Source organism: Phoca vitulina, unplaced genomic scaffold, assembly GCF_004348235.1.
Source record: "Phoca vitulina isolate PV1807 unplaced genomic scaffold, GSC_HSeal_1.0 scaffold4, whole genome shotgun sequence".
Classification (NCBI taxonomy): Eukaryota; Metazoa; Chordata; class Mammalia; order Carnivora; family Phocidae; genus Phoca; species Phoca vitulina.
The window spans coordinates 81473687-81482636 of record NW_022589707.1 but is presented as its reverse complement, the minus strand read 5'-3'; the positions used below and the strand labels follow the sequence as shown (position 1 = coordinate 81482636).

The window sequence follows — 8950 nt, the reverse complement described above, 5'->3', positions numbered from 1 at the left end:
AAAAGGAATCATGCAGTCTCTTCCGTATCTTAGAATGATATCCCCTTTCCCAATGTGACTTGCTGGATTTTCATCTTCTCTATTGATGTTGGACATGGGGGAGGATCTTGAAACCAAGATATTGAACTGATGCCTTAAAATGTGAAGAGTTCCCAAGGAAGAAATAAAGTAGACCTCCCAAGTTAAGCGTCCTTAAATTAGAGACAAAAGTCAAAGAGGCAGGCTGATTTCTTTCTGATACCAATCCTGGTTGTTATGGAGATGGGAGGGGGAGGAAACAGGAGGATTGTGAAATGTGCAGTGGAAGAAGGGGTTACTTATATAAGCTGGTGGCTCATAATATATCCCTTTAAGCCAGGTAGGAAGCATTCTCAACCTGGCTCCCATGGCACGTTGGGAATCAAGGTATCAACAATTTCCGGAAAATTCTGCAAACAAACCTGATAGTTTTTTTTTGGTAACCTTACCCCAAAACTCTAAAAGACCACAGTTATTGAGAAAGGCCCTGGACCTGGTACTGATCTCCACTGCTCTTTCCCAGGTCATTTTTATTCTAATCTGAACATGACTGCATTGAGAATTCAGATTCAAATCACTTATAATAATTACTGAGCTATCGCCTCTTGTTCCCTGAGAAATCCCCATCACCCATTCTGATAGACACCATGGGACTTCTTCCACTTCCCTTGGATAAGCCAGTACTTGCCAATGCTTTTCAAGATGCCAAAAGCCACCTGGGCTTATTTTTCTCCTAGAACCAGGTAGTAAAGAGAGACCTGATACCAAATAACTCTTAAGTAAAACAAGCTCAACCATTGCTCCTGGCGCTACAGCCAGCAGAGCCTTGGCCTTGACCCTTTAATGAATGGCCCCGGGGGGTGGGGGGGTGGGGGTGGGGGAAGAATCCTCAGGCAGCAGCACCTGCTTCTGGAGAAGGTGCTTGTGTGAGTTTCTTTAGAAAATGGTTTCCAGGGAAACCATATAACTTCTATTCTTTTTTCTTAAATGTATTAAGCACCAAACGTGCCTGCTAGGGCTTGGAGTTCTCATTTGAAGTCAGGAGCTGCTGAAGAAGAGTGTTTGCATGAAACACACCTACATAGCCAGAAATCATTTTTATGCTTCCTTCACTAAAATGTCAGCTGCATACTCAGCTGGGGAGAATTAATTGACCTGGGTTTATCTCTGGGGTGAAAGATAGGGAAGATTAACTCCAGTTGCTTGAATTGCTTTTCTTCCCTGTTAGTATGATGGGTACTAAGAAATGATAGTCATGTTCAGATTGAGCAGCTGTGTCTTACCAGTTAGATCCTCTGTACATTAGACTATGTAGACAATAGAATGTCTTTCTGTATATTGTTTAATATGTAAAGAAATATTTAAGCAAGAAAAAAATCACAGAAAACTTGCCCACACCTACATAGCCCCTTTCACGGCCGAAGACCTTCAGGAACTTAGTGTACTACCCTGCCCAGGTTTCCAGGGTAGTAGGGGTAGGTCCTGGCAGCCAGGTTTCCAGCACGTGGCCCCGCCTCCCTGATCGTAACTGATTGGCCTAGAGGTGGACAAGCTGAGCCAATCACAACCTTCAGTGTGGTTTAATTGGAACATGAAGATGCTGGAGGTTTAAATTAGGTGTTCCAACCAGAGGAGGGCTGAGACGTGGCCGTGCTTAGGGACCTGCTCAACCAAGGAGAGGAGAGGGGGTCCGCGCACAGAGATACAAGCACACAGAGGAGAAAGGTAAGGCAGAGGTGGGGAGGGAGAGGGATTGGAAAGACTTTTTGATGTTTTTAGTTCCCATTTCTTTGGGAAGCTTGGATGTACTTCTTGATCTAAGGTTTTATGAGACAGATTTAGATCCTTAAAATAAATCCCACTTTGTTCTTAAGTTAGAGTGGTTTTCTGTTACTTCCAATTAAAAGGCCTCTCGTAAAACACCCAGCTTTGCTAGAATCAGCTTTTACCACATGTCTTTCCCTGGTCCGGGTTTGCGGGTTTTGGGTTTTGTCATTTCTGACTGCCTGGGTGCTCTGGTAGGTGTACTTTTCGTGGTATTGCAAGGACACTGACCTCCTTCACCGGCCATTTGAGAGGTGGGTGTGTGGCTTTAGTCATGCGCTTCACACGGGGTGTGGTTGGGTGATCTGCACAGAAATGCTGCTTCACACTCATGTGATGGGTTCTGGTGGAAGTGTCAATGAAGCTTTTAATAGAACTGCCACCCAGCAGGCTGACCAGAAAAGGACTAGAATTGAGGAGATTCAGAATTGTCCCTGGGAGGGAGACTTCTGGGTTTAGGGGGACTTTTTGGTTCAAAAAACACAGAATAGTAGATGGAGAAGGAACCTTAGGCAGAGTCCAGCTCTACCTCTTCTTTCTCCAGATGAGAATCCTGACCCCCTGAGGGGCTGATTGGTTTGCCAGGGGGTGGAACCAGGACTCCCCACCTGCAGCAGCGTGTTCTTTCCCCAACCCCATTCTGCCTCTAGCACTTGTTTCATGAAAAGAATATTTAGATTCCTGTGTAGGGAAGGAAAAAAATCCTCTGCCCTCTGCGTGTCTCCAGCTGGGCCTAGGAATTACAATGGCATAAGACAGATTAACAGGTGAAAAGCATCCAAGTTTTATTAAATTTTTATGTGTACGTGGAGGGCTTCACAAGAGAATGAGGTCCCAAAGAAGTGACCAGAACAGAAAGCTTTGGATCTTCTACATAAGGAAATGGTACATTTGGGGAGAAATGGCAAGGCAAAGGGGTTTGGGTTAGGGGCAGTAAATTGTGGGGAGGTTACTAAGATATATATTGGTGAGGGAAGTTAGTGGAAGAGGAGGAGAGTTATTTTAGTGTATGTGTACAGATCCATTTCGGTGGTGAATCCAAGTCTCTGGTGATAAGGATGTGCTTTTCTTCCTGATACGGGGAGGGCGGGCACCTCTCTCATGGAAGCTTTTATAGAAAAGGGGAGCCCAGACCATTCTTGCATCTGCTGTTTCTTAAGTGCTTTCAGTTAAAAATAGTCAATATGCCAAAGCGGCATATTTTGAGGTGGCACATTCTGCACTCCTTCACCTGAGATCTTGCCTTCTGCACTGTTTTTTGGAATATATCTAATAAAGTACTTATACCACATATATGGCTAGGGATTTTTATGGTGCTTGTAACGAAATTAGATATTTATTTTAATTTTTAAAGCAAATTGAAGGAAAAATATGAGTCCACAGGTAAAGTGAATGAGTAATTTTTTTTTCAGTAGACTTCTGTGCATGGTGTTTGTCTAACTTCAACCTAAGTTATCTTAGCCTGTGTTTGTTCTGACGGCAAATAAGCCATGATAACCTGAACTTTTTTCACATGGGTAGAAACATGATAAAATCTAAGTTTTGTCTTTGTACCACAGGACCCTTTAAATCACATTGATTACACACATGATTTCCATATTTACTTCCTAAAATGTTTCTCTCTTGACCCTTCAGTACTCTGTGTGAGATTATGAGCCACTGTTTTGTTCCTGTCATGCCCGTGCTGTGTGTCCTGGTTCACACCATTGTCTTGCCTGGTCTGTTGCAGAGGCTTTCTGGCCTCTGGGGGGACCCCTGTATTGCATTTGCTCCAAAAGATGGTCTCTAGAATTCCTCTTTTAGTTTGCAATGGACAGGGTATTGGTTTTTGGGTGTTTTTTTTTTGTCAGCTTTGCACCCATTTCTCTTTCTTTTGAAAGCAGCCCTTGGATTTTCCTTTGAGGACCCAGCCCCATTCAGTGAGTGGAGTTTGGGTAGGGCCGACCCCCCCCCCCCAAAAGATGGACACTGTATTCCCCTGGTCATAGCATTTACGTTGGTAATGGGTGATGTTGATTATGGAGAAAGCTGTAGCTACCAGACCTTTGATGGAACTATTGGGGAAGAAGCATTCTGTTTGCAGAGGGGAGCCTAAGCCCCTGATGTAAGTCTTAAGCTGTTGATGGCCATCTTTGCTACAGTGTGGAGAGAATCCCCATGAGAAAGAAGTCAAGAAGGGGAAGGTAGTACTGAGAGATGGTATCATTTATTCTTTGGCACCAGCTGAGCCCGAAGCCAGATGCACCTCTTTACTTTGCAGTCGAGTGCACCAATACATTCTTTTTCGCTTAAGCCAGTTTGAATTGGGTTTCAGTCACTAGCAACCTCAAGCGTACTGGCTAATGCAGGGCCAAATCGCTATTGTCCTTAAAAGGTACTCATGCTTTTTGTTACATGCAGAATAAATCCAGCCTCTTTTTGGCTTCAAGGCTTTTTATGATCTTCCCCATTTTAGCCTTCGCTTCCCACTCTTCTGCCATACAGCTGCCACTCCTGTGGTGGTGTTCTCGTTGGCATTTCCTGATGTACCTCGCACTTTTACACCTCACTGCCTTTGTACCTCTCCTGCCCTCACCCATGTGGAACGCTTTTACCCGCATGGTGAGATCCTATGTATTCCTCAAAACCACACTCACATGTTACCTTCATTAGGAAGCCTTTCCTGGGCCCTGAGTCAGAATTAACTTGTGGCATCTTTGTATTTTCTTGACTCTGTATTTGTACCTCTATTACAACACGTCCCAACCTGTCTTCGCTCTCTAGTTAAGAGGTCAGCTTTACGTCCTCGCCCCTACTCCCAAGCCTGCAACAGAGCAGGCGCAGTAGATGAAGACGCTCCACCAGGGGTCTCCCGGACAGTCCAGTGTGCATGTGCCTGTTCCTTCCGCCAGATGGCGCTTTACTTATTTTTGTTTCCCCGGATCACCGAGGAGGGCTGAATGCCCTGCACACAGTGGACACTGAATAAAGGTCTGTTAAACGGGGGACTTGGTCTCCCTTTGAAATGCTCTCACACTCTTCACAGTGATTTTCATAATATAGATTTGGGCGTCCACTTTCGGTGAAGGGCTGTAACGGCTGTTGGAGTGGACAGACTTCCCGGACGTGGTTCTTAGAGTTTCCATTTGGCTTGATGATTGCTGCTGAACTTGCCTCTTTGAATCAACTAGACCGTAGGAGGGAGAGAATGAGAAGAAAAAGTGGGAATGCCACTTGACGAACCACGGTTCAGTGGGCGCTCCGCTTCTCTCCTCCTCCTCTTCCTCTTCTAGAGCGAAATGCTGCTCTAGAAGGTCTCTTTCTAGATCCTCTGATGACTTCAGGTGTTCCTGTGTCCCCTTCTCTCCTCTTCCTCCCTGCTGGGGTACGTGAGCACGGCCCTAAGATCCATGAAACAGCAAGCTTACGTTTAAGAAGTGGGATATCTCCATCAATATGTAAAACACGCGCGGCACGAGTTATGCCTTTGTATTTATAGGGACACGTCCAACTTTTTGGTCTGCAGGTTCCCTGACAAGGCTGAAAGTAGCAGACTTTATACACAGGGATTATTCTTAGATTAGTGGCTGCCACTGCTGTTTACAGATCCTGGCGATGTTTAGGACTCTGCTATTTTTAGATTCAACTAACATTGCCAAGGGGACACTCTGTGCCCTGCACTGTGCTAAGTTCTTTCTCTTACATGAATTCATTTGTCATTTTTAATCTTTGGAACAACTCTGAAATGTGTTATCTATTGCCACATGAGAAATGACTCAAACTTGGTGGCTTAAAACCATAACATTATTATCTCACGGTATCCCTGGATCAGGAATCCAGGCACAGTTTAGCTGGGTCCTCTGGCTCTGGGTCTCTCACAGGCTTGACTTGAAAAGACCTCTTGCCCAGCTCATTTATGTGGCTGCTGGCAGAATTCACTTCATCTCTCCCTGTGGGCCAGAGGCCTCCCTGGGTTCCTTGCCACACAGACCTCTCTAGAGAGTGGTTCACGACATGGCAGGCGGCTTCATTGAGCTGAAGAGGTGGGAAAGAGCGAGCTAGAGAATGCTAGTAAGGTGAAACAGGCTTTTGCAACCTCATCTTGAAAGTGATGTCGCATCATCTTTGCTGTATTTTGTTAGAGGCAAGTTGCTAGGCCCAGTTCGTACTCAAGGGGAGGGAATCACACAAGGGTGTGACACCAGGAGTCAGAGATCACTGGGGACCATACTGGAGGTCTACCTATGACAGAGATAGTTTAAAGCCCATTTTACAGATGAGAAAATTGAGATGCCATTAGAAAAACAGATGATTGGGGAGCCTGGGTGGCTCAGTCAGTTAAGCGACTGCCTTCGGCTCAGGTCATGATCCCAGGGTCCTGGGATCGAGTCCCACATCGGGCTCCCGGCTCTGCGGGGAGCCTGCTTCTCCCTCTCCCACTCCCCCTGCTTGTGTTCCCTCTCTCGCTGTGTCTCTCTCTGTCAAATAAATAAATAAAATCTAAAAAAAAAAAAAAAAAAAAAAAAAAAAAAGAAAAACAGATGATTGATGATGTATGTATATGTATTGATGAAAATTCATGTCTCTGAGCCGTATTTCTCAAGCGTAGGTTGGTACATGTTTTCAGCCTCCTTAGAGGTTTGACTTTCCCTACCAACCCATAGAATCTGCCCCTGTGTCTTCTAGAACATTGCTATGCGAAGTGTGGTTCGGGGACCAGCAGCATTGGCTTTGCCTGGGAGCTTGTTGGAAATGCAGAACCTCAAGCCTTGTCCCAGACCTATGGAATGAGCATCTGCATGCCTGGTGATCTGCGTGCACATTAAAGTCGGAGAAATGCTGCTCCAGAAGGTCCCTTTTCTAGGTTGTCTGATGACCGCAGGTGTTCCCACGCTCCTCTGCCTGCTGGCACTGCTCATTGCTTGCCCTTCAGCAGTAGTGGGGAATATGACCATGTATCGCTGCATGAATTTGAGAACCAGAGGAAATAAAGCCTCTGAAATGAAGGCTTCTTGTCACCTACTGTCTTGTGTAACCAACAAGGGAAGAGGAATAAAGGGTCTCTCTCCGTAATCTTAGGTAGAACAGGAACCCCTGGCCTGCATTGTGACAGATGGCAGACAAACGTGAAAGTTGGCATTTGGCTCTGGAGTGAACTAGAGCAAATTGGTCCAGCAAGTGAGCCTTCCTAAATTACTTTATTTAGGCAACCTAGATGAATCTGCAAAGCATTATGCTATGTGAGAGTAGGCTGGCACGAAAGACCACATATGGCATGGTTCCGTTTCTATGCAGTTCTAGAAAAGCCAAGACTATAGTGACCCAAAGCATTTCAGTGGAGACAAGGCAGAAACTTACTACACGGAGGCCTGAGGGAGCTTTCTGGAGATGGGACCGGACTGCATCTTGACTGTGGTGGTAGATACATGGATGTGTATACATTTGTTAAACTCATCACAATGTACATTTAAATGGCTGAATTTTATTTTATATAAATTAACTTTCCATAAAGTTGATGGGGGGGAAAAGGTAAGTAGGAGTTAGTAGCCTTCAGGTCGTGGTCCCAGGGTCCTGGGATCGAGCCCACATTGGCTCTGTATTCCTTGCTGTGCCCCTGTCCCCATTATCTCCTCCCAATCAGGTGACCAGTGCATTATGAACCCAGCCAGACCCAGAGGCCGGTTCCCAGAAGGAAAAAGTCCTGCTGAAGCAGCAGACAGGGAGATTTGATTTATACTAATGAGCGCATGGATAGGAAAAAACCTGACACTCCTGAGAAGTGAAAATGAGGCGGTTTGCACCTCCAAGGGGGATGTCACGTGTGAGCTAGAGAGTTCAGTGTGGGCACATGGGCTGTGGAAGATTTGTAGAGCTGAGAAGAGCTCGACCCAGCAAGGCATCCCTTACCGACTAAATAGACAGCATCCCGAGAGGCCTCCCTTCTTTGTCATTTTGGGAGACAGATCAGGCCCGCCTCAGTGTACGAAAGATCCCAATCAGGTGGGGTTGGGTAAGGCAGGAGACCTTCCTGTAGTTGTTTATATGCCAGAAGGTTCTGACAACAGCTCGGATGTCACATGATAATTATTGACTTCACATGATTTTTTTTTTTTTCCCTTTGAGAAAATTTTCTGAGCTTTTAGTGAGGTTTGATATAAGCGAAAGGATAGGATTATCATGCAGATTGCATTGTTTTTTCAAAATTAAAAGACTATTTTTTTTCCGTTTTTTAAAAAAACTCAAATAATATAAAGTCATATTTCCCAAGGCTCAAGAGAAAAAAAACAAAAACAAAAATGTGAGGTCAAAAAAATCACGATTGACAGTTTGGTGTGAATATATTCTCCCAGCCTTTTAATGTTGCTACAAACCTACATTTTTACTTGACCAGGACTGTACTGTAATACTGGCCTATAACCACCTTTTTTCACTCCTCAATAGGTCCTAGATCTATATGGGTCAATACATTTTCATCTTTCTTGTCTTTTCAGGGGCTTCACTGTAGTCCATTGTATGAATATGACTATATTAACCAATGCCCTGTTGAGGGGCTTTTAGGCTGTTTCCAGTTTGGGGTTGTACTACAGAGAACTCTGGTGACTGGTTCTGCCTAGAAGTCTTTGCACACTTGTCCAACAGTCTCTAAGGGATAAATTCTTGGATGTGGACTTGATGGATTGGAGAACAGGTATCTTATTAATTTTGATAAAATTTGACAAAATGCCATGCATAAATTTATCAGCTTGTTCTGCTTTCAACAGTGTGATAGAGCGTTCTTTCTCCCAAATTATCATTAACTCTGGGCTTTGCAGATCTTGGCTAATCTGATGGTGAAAAGAAACTTACCTTAATTTGCATTTGTTTAATCAGCAGTGATTTTGGGTCCACTGTCAAATGCTTATCAGCCACATGCATTTTTTTGGTGAATTCGATATTTTTCTGATAAGGTATTTATTTTTTACTTATTGAATTATTAGAGCTTTTTATATATTAAGTATACTAGCACTTTGTCATATATTTTGCATGCAATTAAATCTTTCTGGTAACAGCAGAAAATATCCAACAGTTTACTTACATAAACTCTGTCCCCCCCGAAAAAAGAAACCCCCACAAAACTGATGATTGTTGA

The 8950-nt window shown here is 44.3% G+C and overlaps 1 long non-coding RNA gene across 1 annotated transcript in view; it reads left to right on the top strand.

The window, feature by feature from the left end:
- Nucleotides 1-1624: 1624 nt before the first annotated feature.
- The window catches only part of LOC116631138, a 78529-nt gene continuing 71203 nt past the window's right edge, over nt 1625-8950 (top strand). The window contains exon 1 of the long non-coding RNA XR_004299094.1: nt 1625-1743. This is a non-coding gene — a long non-coding RNA (uncharacterized LOC116631138). The remainder of the gene's footprint in view (nt 1744-8950) is intronic.